Below are 16,475 nucleotides of genomic sequence, written 5' to 3'. Positions count from 1 at the left end.
GGATTTGGGTAGCTAAAGAAAAATTACAGTCAAAGGGGTTTGTTCTCTGGCGGGCAGGGGCAGGGGTCACAAGGTGCTCAGTGTGGGTGCTTTTGAACCAGGATGAGCCAGTAGAAGGAATTTCACAAGGTAATGTCATCAGTTAAGGCAGGAACAGGCCATTTTCACTTCTTTCGTGATTCTTCAGTTACTTCAGGCCATCTGGATGTATACGTGCAGGTCACAGGGGATATGATGGCTTAGCTTGGGCTCAGAGGCCTGACACAACCCATTAGTGGTAATATCACCCCTCTTAGGAATGCATAAAATACCATCATAAAGACAAAAGCTTGAACCCCATTCCTGCTCCTCACTTCATGTATGATAGTGGAATCTTTTTTCAGTCTTTGTCAGCCTGCCCTTGGTCATCTGTAAAAGGGGACTCACAGTGCCTTCCTTAGGAAACTGTTCTGTGGGGCAAGTTAGAAATTTGTATAGAGTAGATGGCACCTAGTAGGACTTTAACAGGTGGTCGTCCTGGCCCAACTTTCTCCTCCCTCCCAAAGAAGTGATGACAGTTACCTAAATCAAACAATACAACTGACACAGAGACCACCAGGAAATGGGACGGGAAGTAGAATGTACTCACACTTACATTATGAATGAAGCGTTGGAGCCATTTCTCTGTTGCAGGAGGACGTTGCTGAGGGATATGGGAAGAGGGAAGAATATTGCCAAACCATTTCTTTAATTTTGCATTATTTTCTGTTCCCTTATTTGATCTTCCAGATTGATACCGGAAAAGCCATTTCCTATTGAGCCCAAAATGAAGAGAGTGCAAATAAAGAGAAGGCAGGAATCACAAGCCCTTGACAGACACATTGCCACCTACAGGACCCTGCACCCAGATTTCATCTGCACAATCAGCTTCTTCAAAGAGAGAGAGGCTGTCGAGTTAGTACCCATGAGGGCATAATACTAGAAATGTGTAAAACTATAAGTTTTTAAGTCCTAGAAAGTCATCATCTATAAAGGAGACTTTTGGGTATGCTTTGGGGAAGTTAAGCGGTAGAATCCCATTTCTGCTCCTTATTAGATGAGTCTGAAAAAATTGATTTTTCATGAGTGAGTTTGATTTTGTCATCTGTAAAATGAGAATAATGATGTCTTCCTCACAGAGTCATTGTGAGAAAATTATGCAAAAATGTAATTGTTTGTACATGTTTATATATGTGTCATAAAAAATAGGTGCCCTTTTGCACTTTTTTTCTCTTAAAATAGTGTTTCTGAGATATCTGTAAATAAGACAACTTTGAGGCTATTTTGATATTTTTAGCCATGCTACTGTGACCATTCTTACACAAGAGCCCGAGACTCCGCGGTTCAGAGCTAAGAGCAGAGTAGCTGATGGGGAACTCACTTGATTTTCTCAAAAATGTTGCCAAGTATCTCCACAAAGAAGTTGCACACATTTTTCCTCTCCTGGAAGGGTGATGGGGTTTTCATGGCCCCACATTGTCCATATAAAGAGGGTTCAGCATAAACACAAAATCACCAACTGAGCTTTATTTTTAAGCGTTAGAGTTATTCCAGAATATTATATGAGTTGTGAAGTGGGATCATTATATTTGTATTTAGAAATGTACAAGTGAAGTATGCTGCCATGGTTAGAATGTTTGCCCCCTCCAAAATGCATGTTGAAATTCGGTTGATTGCTATTGTGACTTTATTAGGAGATGGTGTTACCGGTGTGAGGTTCTTGGTTCTCAGTGTAACAGGAACTAATATGAGGCCAGGCAAATTTTTTCCAGGCAATGTTTATTAAGACTTATGCGCAGAAACACTGGGCGTAAGGGAGATGGCACAGGAAAAAGAGTCCTCCAGCTGGCTCCCCACGGGGAGCTTCTCAATGTTTTTTATTGAGTAGGGTAAAGAGATTGACATCAGGACTCCACCTCCTGGAGTGATTTCTTCCTTCCTGTTATGGTGTCTGTGCATGCTTTGTCCTGGTTGAAGTCTTGGTGCATGCTCAGTGGGTTCAAGATAGTGATGTTGCTCACTACTGCTGGCCCAAGAAGGTCATATAGTGGCCATTCTGGGGTCTCCTGTGCATGTAGAAGTTAGGGTCAACTGCCTTGGGGAAGATCTATGGTTGGAGTGTTACATATCTTAACTTCTTTAAGGTCCTGTTATCAGCAGGTATGGTGCCTTGAGTAAGATTTATAGTGCAAGGTCTGGATGGTCTAGTAGGGGTCCCTGCTGTCCACAGGGCCCCGCATCAGCTTGCAGCAGAGGTCCTTGGTGGAACACAGGGGACCTCAGGCTGTGGATGTGCTGATGTGGGTGCCCTTGGCTAGGCTGAAGTTGGCAGGTGTGGGCTGAAGCTGCTGCCTGCGCTATCGCCAGTGCCCTTGCTGTACCCAGCAGTGTCTGACCAGCCAGCAGCAGTAACACAAGGTCCTGAGGGCCACTCATGCACAGTGCATTACCAGTGCAGAGCTGTGCACAACACTGTCATCTTCCTGGCTCCAGGCTGCATCCCCATGCTCCAGGGACAGTGTGTGTAGTAAGCTCACGACAACATGTGTGGTGGGAACCCAGCAAGTCTGGAAAACAAAAATGCATTTGTGAGGATGAGGGCGATAAACCAAAAATAAAATTTAAATGCCTGCCATGCAACCATCTGAGTGGACTTCCTGTTCTGCCAGGGAGGGCACTCTAAAATTTAACCTGAAGGACTGGTTTAGGCCATCATGGGAAGTGGTGGTTGGACATGCCTCATTTTACCCCTCCAGCATTAATATTAACACAAACCTTAAATCTGATATGAAACATTTACAGTCTATTCTCTCTAAAGCCTGCTACTTGGAGGCTTCATCTGCATGATAAAACCTAGTGGCTCACGCCTGTAATCCCAGCACTTTGGGAGGCTGAGGCGGGTGGATCATGAGGTCAGGACTTTGAGATCAGCCTGGCCAACATAGTGAAAACCCGTCTCTACTAAAAATACAAAAAACTAGTCGGGTGTGGTGGTGAGCGCCTGTAATCCCATCTACTTGGGAGGCTGAGGCAGGAGAATCACTTGAACCTGGGAGGCAGAGTTTCAGTGAGCCGAGATTGCGCCATTGCACTCCAGCCCAGGCGACAGTGCGAGACTTGGTCTCAAAAAACAAACAACAACAACAAAAACAAAAACAAAAAAACCTAGGTCTCTGCAACTCCTTATCATAACCCAGACATTCTTTTCTATAGATAAGAACTCTTTCAACCTGTTGCCAATCAGAATGTTTAAATCTATCTATGACCTGGAAGCCCACATCCCCACCCCCATTCCCTCCCCCCCTTTGAGTTGCGCCACCCTTCCAGATTGAACCAATGTAAATATTACATGTATTGATTGATATATTATGTCTCCCTAGAATGTCCAAATCAAGCTGTACCCCGACCACTTTGGGCACATGTCATCAGGACTTCCTGAGGCTGTGTCATGGGCGCATCCTTAACTTTGGCAAAATAAACTTTCTAAATTGATTGAGACTTGTCTCAGATAATTTTTGGTTGAAAGAGGCAAGTCCCATCCCTACTGTGTCTCAGTGGGACTGTCAATGAAAAAAGTCAAACTCGATACAATATTTGAAGAGATTTATTCTGAGCCAAATATGAGTGAACAATGGCCTATGATACAGCCCCAGGATATTCTGGGAAAGTGTACCCAAGTGGTAAGGCTACAGCTTGTTTTTGTTTTGTTTTGCTTTTTGAGACAGAGTCTTGCTCTGTTGCCCAGGCTGGAGTGCAGCAGCATGATCTCAGCTCACTGCAACCTCCACCTCCCAGTTCAAGCAATTCTCCTGTCTCAGCCTTCTGAGTACCTGGGATTACAGGTGCGTGGCACTACACCCAGCTAATTTTTGTATTTTTAGTAGAGACTGGATTTTGCCATGTTGCTGGGCTGGTCTCGAACTCCTGACCTCAGATGATCCACCCCACCCCCCCGGCCTCCCATACAGCTTGATTTTATATATTTTAGGGTGATATAAGTTATCAATAAATACATATAGGATGTACATTGCTTTGGTCAGGAAAGGCAGGACAACTGGAAGCTGGGGAGGGGGCTTCCAGGTCATAAGTGGTTTTAAAGATTTTCTGATTGGCAATTGGTTGAAAGAGTTATTATCTAAAGACCTGGAATCAATAGGAATGTCTGGGTTAAGAACAAGGGGTTGTGGAGACCAAGGTTTTATCATGTAGATGCAGCTCCAGAGAGAGGCTTCAGAGCTCTTATCAGACCTAAAAAGGTGCCAGACTCTTGGTTAATTCTCTCCTGGATCAGAGGAAAGACCTGGAAAGGATAGGGAATTCTCTACAGAATGTAGATTTTTGCCAGAAGAGACAACTTTGCAGGACCGTTTCAAAATATGTCAAGGAAATACATTTTGTGGTAAAATTCTTTGATTCCTTTCAGGGCCTGCTATCTTGTGATGCTATACTAGAGTCAGTCTGGAATTTGGTGTCTTATTTAGTGTCTTTATTGCTACAAAGTCTTGTTTTGTCAGTCTTAAGATCTCTTTTAATGTTAGTGCTGGTTAGTTGTGCCTGAATTCCAAAGACAGAATAGCATAATGAGGCACGTCTGACCACCCATTCCCGTCATGACCTGAACTAGATTTTCAGATTTACTTTGGAATGCCATTGGCCAAGAGGGGAGGTCTATCAGTCTGTTGGGGGGGCTTAGAATTTTACCTGTGGTTTACAGAACTTTTGAGAAGTGTTTGGGCTGTGAAGGCTCTACCTTCATGAATGGATTGTCATTATTACAGAAGGTGGTTCATTATTGCAGGAATGAATCTGTTATAAAAGGGTACATTCAGGTCCTCTTTGTCTCTTGCCCTCTGCCCTGTGATGACACACCGAGAAGGCCCTCACCAGATGCTGGTCCCTGAATCTTCAATTTCTCATCCTCCATAACTGTGAGCCAATAAAATTCTGTTAATTATAAATTACCCAGTCCCAGGTATTGTCTTAGAGCAGCAAAAACAGACTAAGACAGGAAATTGGTGTCAAGAAGCCTGGCTGTTGCTATAAAAAAAAAACAAAAAACAAAAACAAAAAAACCGGCCGGGTGCGGTGGCTCAAGCCTGTAATCCCAGCACTTTGGGAGGCCGAGGCGGGCTAACACGGTGAAACCCCGTCTCTACTAAAAATACAAAAAAAAGAAATTAGCCGGTCGTGGTGGCGGGCGCCTGTAGTCCCAGCTACTCTGGAGGCTGAAGCGGGAGAATGGCGTGAACCTGGGAAGCGGAGCTTGCAGTGAGCCGAGATCGCACCACTTCACTCCAGCCTGGGCGACTCTGTCTCAAAAAAGACAAAAAACAAAAAACAAACCTGTAAACATAGATGCAGCTTTGGAACTGGATAATGGGTGGAGGCTGGAAAAATTTGGAGGAGCAGAGTAAAAAACCTAGATTTCCATAAATGGAGCAATTCAGGTGAGGGCTCAAAGAAGAGAACTGTAGGGAAAGTCTGAAACTTCTTAGAGATTACTTAAGTGATAATTACTGGGTGAGGTGTCAGTCCCAGCATCAGAAAGTGGTCGACTTGCAGGTTGTTAAGAATTTACTGACAACAGTATAGGTTTGAAAAAGGAAAGTTTTATTAGAAAGAAACAATGTTGCAGAAGAATGCAGCATTTATGGACCTCAAAGTGGGAGCTTAAGTGTCATTTGGACCATATTAGCCATGTAGGTCATGATAAGTGATTATATTTGTAGACATTTTGGTTCCTTAATGTCAACAAGGGCTGCACAATGAGTTTTGACATGCATGGATTCCAGAGATGTATAGAAATTCTAGTTACTTAGAAAATTTTTGAAAGAGGCCTGGAACCTTTAGGCACTAGGGAAGTTTAATTACTTCTAAATTCCTCAGATAAGGAATTTTGCCTCAGAATTCCCTGGCTGATGGTCACCAGGTGTTCTTGACTTTCTTCATTACACTTCTAAATTCCTCAGAGAAGGAGTTTTTGTCTCTAGGGCTTACTCGATGGCCACCTGGTGATTTTGCTCTCCTGACTTTCCCCCTGACAAATATTTTGGTAAAATCTTTGACCCTTTAGTAATGATCAGAATGTTGGTAGAAATATGGACAGCAAAGGCCATTCCGATGAGGTCTCACATAGAAATGAGGAACAAAGTATTATAAACTGGAGAAAAGGCCATCTTCATTATAAAGTGGCAAAGAACTTGGCTGAATTATTTCCATGCCCACGCAAGGGCTTTGTGGAAGGCATAGATGAAGAGCAGTGAGCTAGGAAATCGGTGAAAGAAACATCTAAACAAAAAAAAAATCATTATGTTGTGTGTCTTCCTTCAACTGCATACAGTAAAATGCTAGAGGAAAAAAATGATTTAAAGATGCAATTTATAATTAAAAGAGAACCAGGCACGGTAGCTCACACCTGTAATCCCAGCACTTTGGGAGGCCAAGGCAGGTGGATCACTGGAGATTAGGAGTTCGAGACTAGCCTGGCCAACATGGTGAAACCCCATCTCTACTAAAAATACAAAAATTGGACAGGTGAGGTGGCACATGCCTGTAATCCCCGCTACTCAGGAGGCTGAGGCAGGAGAATCGCTTGAACCCAGGAGGCGGAGGTTGCAGTGAGCCAAGATCACGCCACTGCATGCCACCCTGGGCAATAGAGTGACTTTATCTCAAAAAAAAAAAAAAAGCAGGGGGTGGGTGGTGGTGGGGAACAAAACTTAGAGATTTAAAGGATTCTCAGCCTGGTCAGGTGGTAGAGAATCAAAGAGCACTTTCAGGAGAGGAAACCAAGGATGTTTCCAAGTGACCATTTCATAAGGAGATTAGTGTGGATAGAAGGAAGCCAGGGGCTATTCATCAGAACAATGGGAGAATGAACCCAAAGTCACTTCAGAGATTACCAGTGCCACCCTTCCCATCACAGGCTCTGAGTGCCAAGACCTGGGTGAAGGAAATATGTCAAAAAGAGAGGCTGAGGATGACCTTAGAACCTTTGGACTCACGTCCCAGGGCTGCTTCAATTTTCTGCTCCCCGTATTCTAGTACAGCATTTCTTGGCTACCCCAGTCATGGCTCAAATGGGCCAAGGTGCAGCTCGACCTGCCACTCTGGAAGTTACAAGTCATAAATCTTGGTGGAATCCACATGATGCTAACTCTGCAGGTGTGCAATATGCAAGAGCTGTGTGGGCATGTCTTCCTCTACCTAGATTTTAAAAGATGTTTCAGACAGCCTTGGTGGACAAGCAGAGACTTGTTGCAGAGGTGGAGCAAAAGCAGAGAGCCCTCACTAGGGCAATGCCCAGTGGAAACCCAGCTTTGATGTGGAAGTTCTGCTGGCCATTTCCTTAGGGCTCTCTCTAGTCAGAACTGTGGGGTCAGAGCCACTGCAGAGAGTCCCCACTGGGACAATGCCTAGTAGAATTTTGGGAGCAGACTGCCTGAGAGACCCCAGAACTGTAGGGCTACCACTGTGCAACATCAGCCTAAGAGAGCTACAGGCATGAGACTCCAACCTATGAGAACTGCTGTGTGGGCTAAGCCCAGAAAAGTCATAGGGGCAGAGCTGCCTAAGGCCTTGGGGGCCCAATTTCACATCAGTGTGTCCAGGAGATGGGACATGAGGTTAAGGAAGCTTATTCTGGAGCATTAAAATTTAATGTTGTTCGCCCTGTTGAATTTTGGACTTACTTGGGACCCTCTTTTCTTGTCTATTTCTCCTTTTTGGAATGGGAGTGTCTATTCATTGCCTGTCCCACCACTGCATTTTAAAACACATAACTTGTTTTGATTTCACAGGCTCACAGCTGGAGAGGAATTTGCCTCAGGATGAATCATGCCTTCCCTTGAGTTAGAAAAGACTCCAGACTTAGGCCTTTTGAGTTGATGTTGGAACGAGTTAACACTTGTGGGGCTATTGGGATGGAATGAATGTATTTTGTATATGAAAAGGACATTAGTTTTGAGGGGCCATCGATGAGATGCTATGGTTTAAATGTTTGTCCCCGCCAAAACTCGTGTTGAAATTTGATTGCCATTGTTACAGTATAGTTGAGTATAACTTATTCAAAATGCTTGGGATTAGAAGTGTTTTAGCTTTCAGATTTTTAAATATTTGCATTATACTTACCAGTTGAGCATCCCAAATCAAAAAATTCAAAATCTGAAATGCTCCAGTGAGTATTTCTGCAGGTTATATTTGCACTCAACTGCTTCCGATATTGGAGGATTTCAGATTTCATATTTTCAGATTTGAGATGCTCAATCTGTATTAAGATGTGGGATAATTAAGAGGTAATTAGTTAGCAAGGCATGGTGCTGCATGCCTGTGTTCCCATCTGCTTGGGAGGCTGAGAGAGAATTACTTGAGATTTGAGGATACAGTGAACTATCCTTGAATTTGAGGATACAGTGAACTATGATTGCAGCCTGGGTGAGAGAGTGAGGCCCTGTTTCTTTAAAAAAAAAAAAAAAAAAAAAAGGCCGGGCGCGGTGGCTCAAGTCTGTAATCCCAGCACTTTGGGAGGCCGAGACGGGCGGATCACGAGGTCAGAAGATCGAGACCATCCTGGCTAACACGGTGAAACTCCGTCTCTACTAAAAAATACAAAAAACTAGCCGGGCGAGGTGGCAGGCGCCTGTAGTCCCAGCTACTTGGGAGGTTGAGGCAGGAGAATGGTGTAAACCCAGGAGGCGGAGCTTGCAGTGAGCTGAGATCGCGCCACTGCACTCCAGCCTGGGCGACAGAGCGAGACTCCGTCTCAAAAAAAAAAAAAAAAAAAAGAAGCGATTGGGCCATGAGGGTTCTGCCTTCATGAATGGATTAATGCCATCATCACAAGAGTGGATTTCTTATCACAGGGCCAAGGGCAAGTTTATACAAGGGCAAGTTTGGCCCCCTTTCACTCTCTCACTTGCCCTCTTGCCTTCTACCTTGTGATGACACAGCAAGAAAGCCCTCACAAGATGCTGGCATCTTGATCTTGAACTCCCCGGCCTCCAGAACTGTGACCCAATACATTTCTGTTCATTATGAATTACCTAGTCTCAGGTATTTTGTTACAGCAGTGCAAACGAACTAAGGCATATGCCATTCATAAAGAAATAAGGAAAAATGAAAAGTAATAATGTTGTGAAATACATTATTTGCACAGATCTAGTAAAACATGTACTTTCATCCCGTATTTTGTTGGGAGACATTAGTATAAAAGATTTTAAAATTTAATCAGGCTAGCTTTTAATGTTCATGCTCTTTGACAAAGCAATGTTGCTATGGCAACTTATCCAGATACAGACTGAAGAGGCCATAGCCATCATCGCTTACATGTCCCAGCTACTTCAGACTGGGCATTTTCCTAGCTGGCTTGTTGCCTTCAGGCCCCCGCCCCTGACCCTGCTTCATCCATTCTTCCATCCAAACAAGAAAATCTGTCTCATGGCTGGATCCACCTCAAGCACTGATATAGAGCAGTACTCATGTTCTTCTACCTCTTGGTTCAAACTAGAAAATCTACCATGACAAGGTGCTACAAAACACGTACTCCTAACCACAATAAACCATCCATGGAGATACTTCAAGCATTGATATGGAACAGTGCTCAGGTCTCTACTCCTGGAGGGGCTTGTAGAATCCAATCTCATCCCTGCCTGAAGAAGTCTCCCGCCTGTCCCCTTTCTGTGTCCTCAAAGGCACAGGCAGGTGAGGGGCCTTTGCTTCTGCCTCTGGCCCTGCCATAAACCTCCCTTCAGACAAGGGGAGGGGGCACAAAGGCTGGCTTCCTCCTGCAGAAAGGGTAAACACAGGGAGAACAGATAAACCTCACAGCAGCACGTATCCTGATAAATTTGCTAAAGATCTCTCACCAGCAATTCAAGGTACCTAGGCTGGTAGGTTCTGTTCCTGGCTCTGGCAGTGGGTCTGGTGAGCAACCACTTTACTATCTAGCTCTGTGGTTAGCAGTATCTGTTTTGTAGTCACATACATCCATGAAGAGAGGATATTGATACCTCACTAGCAGGGCTGTCATGAGATTAAATCCAGATGCTGACATGAAGAACCTGGAGCTAGGACCCTCTGAACAACCCGCTCCATAAGTAGAAGCTGTGTTTCTTCCCTAGAACAGGGAACTTATGTGGCAACTTGACCTGCCGTCTCAGCCAGGGCCCCTAATCAGGATGCAAATCAGAGTCACATTGATGAGCCTTTTGTAAACCCTCAGCTGAAACTCTCTTGTTGGTGGTAATAGGACTTCTGTACAAAGGCCATTCAAGTCATTAAATCATAATAATATGGCCTTAGAACCAGATATGTCCATTTGATGCCAACAGTGTATGTGAGTGCCCATTTCCTCTTTACTCCTCCGACTAGATTTTATTGTTATTTCCAGGGTTTTTCATTTGTTTTATTCCCAGATTTTGTGTTAGTTTTTCATCTGATCATCCCATTTTCCCCAGTTCTGCCCCATTGGAAGTATTATCTCATATGGTTTTTTTTTTTTTTTTTTTTTTTTTTTTTTTTTTTTTGAGACGGAGTCTCGCTCTGTTGCCGGGGCTGGAGCGCAGTGGCCGGATCTCAGCTCACTGCAAGCTCCGCCTCCCGGGTTTACGCCATTCTCCTGCCTCAGCCTCCTGTGTAGCTGGGACTACAGGCGCCCGCCACCTCGCCCGGCTAGTTTTTTGTATTTTTTTAGTAGAGACGGGGTTTCACCGTGTTCGCCAGGATGGTCTCGATCTCCTGACCTCGTGATCCGCCCGTCTCGGCCTCCCGAAGTGCTGGGATTACAGGCTTGAGCCACCGCGCCCGGCCTCTCATATGGTTTTTAACTTACAAATTCAGAGGCTCATCCCATAGGATGGTCAGATTTAGCAAATGAAAACACAAGATGCCCATTTAAGTTTGAATTTCAAAAAAACAAAATTATATTATGTGCCACATATACTAAAAAGTACTAGTTATTTTTTCTGGATTTCAAAGTTAATGAGTCTTTTGTATTTCATATCCTATACATGGGGTTGCAATACAGGGTAGGACCAAGGTGCTCTGGTCTGGTCAACAGCCCCAGGTGAGCTCTCAGCAGATGCCAGCACCAGTCATCATCCATGCAAGTGATCTCTTTTGGATGTACCAAACAAGTGAAGCCTCCAGATGATTAAGGTGACAGCACAGGGAGAGGCAGCCCCGGGTGGCAGACACCATATAGAACAGAAAAACACCCAAATGAACCCTGTCAATACTCAGAATCTTGAGAGATAATAAATGGCTAATGTTTAGGATGTTTTATTAAGCAGAAATAGATATCTGTGGTTTGGGTGTACTCTTCCCCCTTTTCTGTTATCATTGGATAATATAGGGACTCTATTATCCATGAAGACTTGGTAGGACTTTGTTATAATTTTGGCCATAGTCTGCATGTGGGTTTATGTATAGGTATCAGTTTCTGAAAATTTCCTCAATTGCATCTCAAATGGATTTTCAAGGGAATTTTCTTGATATATGATTTCACCCTACTCTTGGAATGTGGAACCTACTTTTAATTCCCCTCCATGAAATGAGGCTTCACTGCAGTTACACAGAGTTAAAGAATTGAGAGGCTGCTGCTACGAATGGCTCCATGAGCCACATGAAAAGCCATATTCTTACTAGGTTGCTAGGTGAGTATTTAATCAGAACAAGGGGTATTTATTCACTTTGAGAAGTGTTTCTCAAAAAAGTGTCCTGAAACTATTTCATCTGCTATAGGGATAGCCTTGCAAGGAAGCTACTTTCCTTCGGCACACATAGACAGGACTCTACCAGATAGCAAACAGGATGTACACTGCAGTGTTTGACTTTCATGACTGTCCCCACACAGCACCACTTAGTGGATAAGTCTGTCCAACTCTGGGGTTCATTAAGAAGAAATGTCTTTTCGGCAGATCTAAGGTACCTTTTCCAATTTCACCTTTATAAAGAATAGAGTCAATGTATTGCTTTCTTTATCGGTTTGGCATATTTTTTAGTTGGCTTAGAGCTCAGACTCGTAGAGGGGGTATATTTGGGGAACCCCTTTAAGTCCCAAGCATTTTGGAGTAAGACCATAGTAATAGTTGGGGAGCCAGCAAAAAGAGGAAAGAGGAGAAGAGCTGCAGGCCTGTTGTTAGACCTATCCCCCCAAACCCCCAGGGACATAGCAGAACATATGCTGGTTAATTGCTTATTACTACCAAGAATTTTGAAGGGAGAGAGCCTGGGCTGTGCAACCCCTGGTTCTCCTTTGAAGTACTAATCACATAAGTGATTTTTGCCATAGAGAAGGAGTGAGTGCACAGAGAGCGTATAGAGAAGCTAGAACTGTTTTTGTTATGGATGTGCCTCCGTATGGGAGAAAATACCAGGAACAGAGGATAAAAATTTCCCAGGGTATCCCAATATATGATGCAATTGAATGAGTTTCTGCCAGCTAAATAAGTATAATATTCTAGCCCTGCTTCCCTGAAATAACTTTGAGATTCCTTACATGACTTTTTTTTTTTTTTTAAATCTTCCTAGGTTATTCAGTCACATGATTATGGATGGTCTCTTAGTTTTCTGCCACGGACAGCTAATTGCTTCATGGTATGTGTTTTACACATCACCCTCAGAGGGCCAGTTCATCTCAAAGAGCCTTAAGATACCTCCCTCGGTCTCTGTGTAGTGATGTTACTTCCCTACTGTCACTTTTAAAGCAAGCAAAACTCCTGACAATGGGGAGATGCTTTGTTTCCCAAACTGGGCAGAATTCCACAAATCACCCTTGTATGAGGTTAGTTCCTCTAATTCTTAATATTTCTCAGGTGGTGGCCTGAAGACTGAAGGTGTTTTGCTTTCAGGGGAAGGCAAGAGCCAGAGGGGAGGGGTGTGTGGAGGCATTTCTGGTATGCAGGACCAGCCTAAGCATGCTGGTTGCCATAGAAACCTACCATCATTATGGCAACCGTGACACTTTTTATCTTTTTTTCTTTTTTAATTTTTTAAAATTTCAATAGTTTTTGTGGAACAGGTGTTATTTGGTTACATGGATGAGTTATTTATTGGTGAATTCTGAGATTTTGGTGCACCTGTCATCTCAGCAGTATATACTGTACCCAATATATTGTCTTTTATCCCTCACTACCCTCACAATATCCCCCTCCCCAAGTCCCCACAGTCCATTATATCACTCTATAGAGTGATTTTTGCATCCTCATAGCTTAGCTCCCACTTATAAGTGAGAACATATGGTATTTGGTTTTCCATTCCTGAGTTATTTCCCTTAGAATAATGGCCTCCAGTTCCATCCAAGTTGTTGCAAAAGACATTATTTCATTCCTTTTTATGGCTGAATAGTATTCTGTGGTGTATATATATGCCACATTTTCTTTATCCACTCTTTGGTTGATGAGCACTTTGGTTGGGTTCTATATCCTTGTAATTGCGAATTGTGCTGCTATAGACGTGCATGTGCATGTGTTTTTTTCATGTAATTACTTCTTTTCCTTTGGGTATGTAGTAGTGGGATTGCTAGATCGAATGGTAAATCTACTTTTAGTTCCTTAAGGAATCTCCATACTGTTTTCAATAGTGGTTGTACTAATTTACATTCCCAGCAGCAATGTAAAAGTGCTCCGTTTTCACCACATCCATGCCAACATCGATTGTTTTTTGACTTTTTAATTATGGACATTCTTGCAGGCATAAGGTGGTATCTCATTGTGGTTTTAATTTGCATTTCCCTGATGATTAGTGATATTGAGCATTTTTTCATTATTTTTGTTGGCTGTTTGTATATCTTCTTTTGAGAAATGTCTATTCATGTCCTTTGCCTACTTTTTGATGGGATTATTTCTTTTTTCTTGCTGATTTGAGTTTCTTGTATATTCTGGATACCAGTCCTTTGTTGGATGCATAGTTTGAAAGTATTTTCTCCCACTCTGTGGGTTGTCTGTTTACTCTGCTGAATATTTTTTTTTTTTAGCTGTGCAGAAGCTTTTTGATTAGGTCCCATTTATTTATTTTTGTTTTTGTTGCATTTGCTTTTGGGGTCTTAGTTACAAATTCTTTGCCTAAGCCAATGTCCACAGGAGTTTCTCTGATGTTATCTTCCAGAATTTTTATGGCTTCAGGTCTTAGATTTAAGTGTTTGATGCATCTTAAGTTGACTTTTGTATAATGTGAGAGACGGGGATCCAGTTTCATTCTTCTTCATGTGGCTAGCCAGTTTTCCCAGCACCATTTATTGAATAGGGGGTCCTTTCCTCAATTTATGTTTTAGTATGCTTTGTCAAAGATCAGTTCGCTATAAGTATTTGGCTTTATTTCTGGGTTCTCCATTCTTTTCCATTGGTTTAAGTGCCTATTTTTATACCAGTGCCATGCTGTTTTGGTAGCTATAGCCTTGTAGTATAATTTGACGTCTGGTAATGTGATGCTTCCAGATTTGTTCTTTCTGCTTAGAATTATTTTGACTATGTGGGCTGGGCAGGTTTTTTGTTTGTTTGTTTGTTTTGTTTTTTTGTTTTTTTGAGATGGAGTCTCACTTTGTTGCCCAGGCAGGAGTGCAATGGCAAAATCTCCACTCAGCACAATCTCCGCCTCCCAGTTTCAAGTAATTCTCCTGCCTCAGCCTCCCAAGTAGCCGGGATTACAGGTGCCCACCACCAGGCCCAGTTAATTTTTGTATTTTAGTAGAGATGGGGTTTCACCATGTTGGCCAGGCTGGTCTCAAACTCCTGACCTCAGGTGATCCACCCACCTTGGCCTCCCAACGTGGTGGGATTACAGGCATGAGCCACTGTACCCAGCCTATATGGGCTGTTTTACAGTTGCATATGAATTTTAGGATTTTTTCTAGTTCTGTGAAAAATGATGATATTTTGATGGAAAATGGGAATTGCATTGAATCTGTAGATTGCTTTGGGCAGTATGGTCATTTCACAATATTGATTCTTCCCATCCATGAGGATGGGATGTGTTTCCATTTGTTTGTGTCATCGATGATTTCTTTCAGCAATGTTTTGTAGTTTTCCTCATAAAGATCTTTCACCTCCTTGGTTAAGTATATTCCTAGGTTTATTTTTTTATTTTTATTTTTTTGCAGCTGTTGTAAAAAGGATTGAGTTCTTGATTCTCAGCTTGGTCATTGGTGTATAGCAGTGCTACTGATTTGTTTACATTGACTTTGTAACCTGAGACTTTACTGAATTCGTGTATCAGATCTAGGAGTCTTTTGGGTAAGTCTTTTGGATTTTTTAGGTATATGATCATATCGTTGATGAATAGCAACAGTTTGATTTCCTCCCCTCTCTTGTCTGATTGCTCTGGCTAGGATTTCCAGTACTATGTTGAATAGAAGTGGTGAAAGTGGGCATCCTTGAGTGATGACCGTTTTTCTTTTTTCTTTTTTTTTTTTTTTTGTGAGATGGAGTCTCACTGTCGTCTGGGCTGGAGTGCAGTGGTACGATCGTGGCTTACTACAATCTCCACCTCCCAGGTTCAAGCAATTCTCGTGCCTCACTGAGTGGCTGGGATTACAGGTGCCCACCACAACGCCTGACTAATTTTTCTATTTTTAGTAGAGATGGGGTTTAACTTTTTGATTTATCCTCATTGTTGCATGATTGAATAATTCCTTTATAAAATTGCTAAGTAGTATATGGATATACCACAATTTGTTTTATCCGTTTACTTTTTCATGGACAGTAGGTAGTTTTCAGTTTGGGGTTCTTCTAAATAAAGCTGCCATAACCATTTGTGTAAATGTCTTTATATGTACACATGCTTTCTTTCTCTAGGGTAAACACTAGGAGTTCAATGTCTGGATCATATGGTAGATGTGAGATTAAAATTGTAAGAAACTGCCAAACTGTTTTCCAAAGTGGTAGTACCATTCCTTATTCATTCCCATCAGCAGTATATGAGAATTCCATTCTCCACAACCTTGCCAAAGCTTGGTATGGTCAGTCTTTTTCACTTTAGCCATTCTCATGGGTGCATAGTAATATCTCATTAGAGTTTTAATTTACCTTTTTTTTTTCAAGACAGAGTCTTGCTCTGTCACCCAGGCTGGAATGCAGTGGCACAATCTTAGCTCACTGCAACCTCCACCTCCTGGGTTCAAGCAATTCTTCTACCTCAGCCACCTGAATAGTTGGGATTACAGGCGCCCACCACTGCACCTGGCTAATTTTTGTATTTTTAGTAGAGGCAGGGTTTCACCATGTTGGCCAGGCTAGTCTCAAACTCCTGACCTCATGATCTGCCTGCCTCAGCCTCCCAAAGTGCTGGGATTACAGGCTAATATGAGCCACTGCACCTGGCCTACATTTTCTTAACAACTATTATTGTTAAACATCTTTTCGTGTGATTACTTGCCATTTGTATATATTCTTTGGTAAAGTTTCTGTTTCTATTATTTTCCCATTTTTTTATTGGAGTGTCTGTTTACTTCTTACTTTTAAATG

At 42.6% G+C, this 16,475-nt stretch overlaps 1 protein-coding gene across 27 annotated transcripts in view; it reads left to right on the top strand.

The window, feature by feature from the left end:
* The window catches only part of LOC105499779 (uncharacterized), a 122,232-nt gene that overhangs the window by 31,474 nt on the left and 74,283 nt on the right, over positions 1–16,475 (top strand). For 19 of the 27 annotated variants that reach the window (XR_011618276.1, XR_011618278.1, XR_011618277.1 and 16 more), the window contains 3 exons: positions 769–933; positions 12,547–12,612; positions 15,113–15,245. The exons of 1 other annotated variant lie outside the window; for it this stretch is intronic. The gene's annotated coding sequence lies outside the window, so the exon portion shown is untranslated. Of the gene's footprint in view, positions 1–768; positions 934–10,532; positions 11,670–11,757; positions 11,941–12,546; positions 12,613–15,112; positions 15,246–16,475 lie in introns of those variants that run through there. 7 more of the 27 variants (XR_011618279.1, XR_011618271.1, XR_011618267.1 and 4 more) reach the window with 7 other exon arrangements.

Source organism: Macaca nemestrina, chromosome X (assembly GCF_043159975.1).
Source record: "Macaca nemestrina isolate mMacNem1 chromosome X, mMacNem.hap1, whole genome shotgun sequence".
NCBI lineage: Eukaryota > Metazoa > Chordata > Mammalia > Primates > Cercopithecidae > Macaca > Macaca nemestrina.
This window is presented reverse-complemented; position numbering and strand designations above follow the sequence as displayed.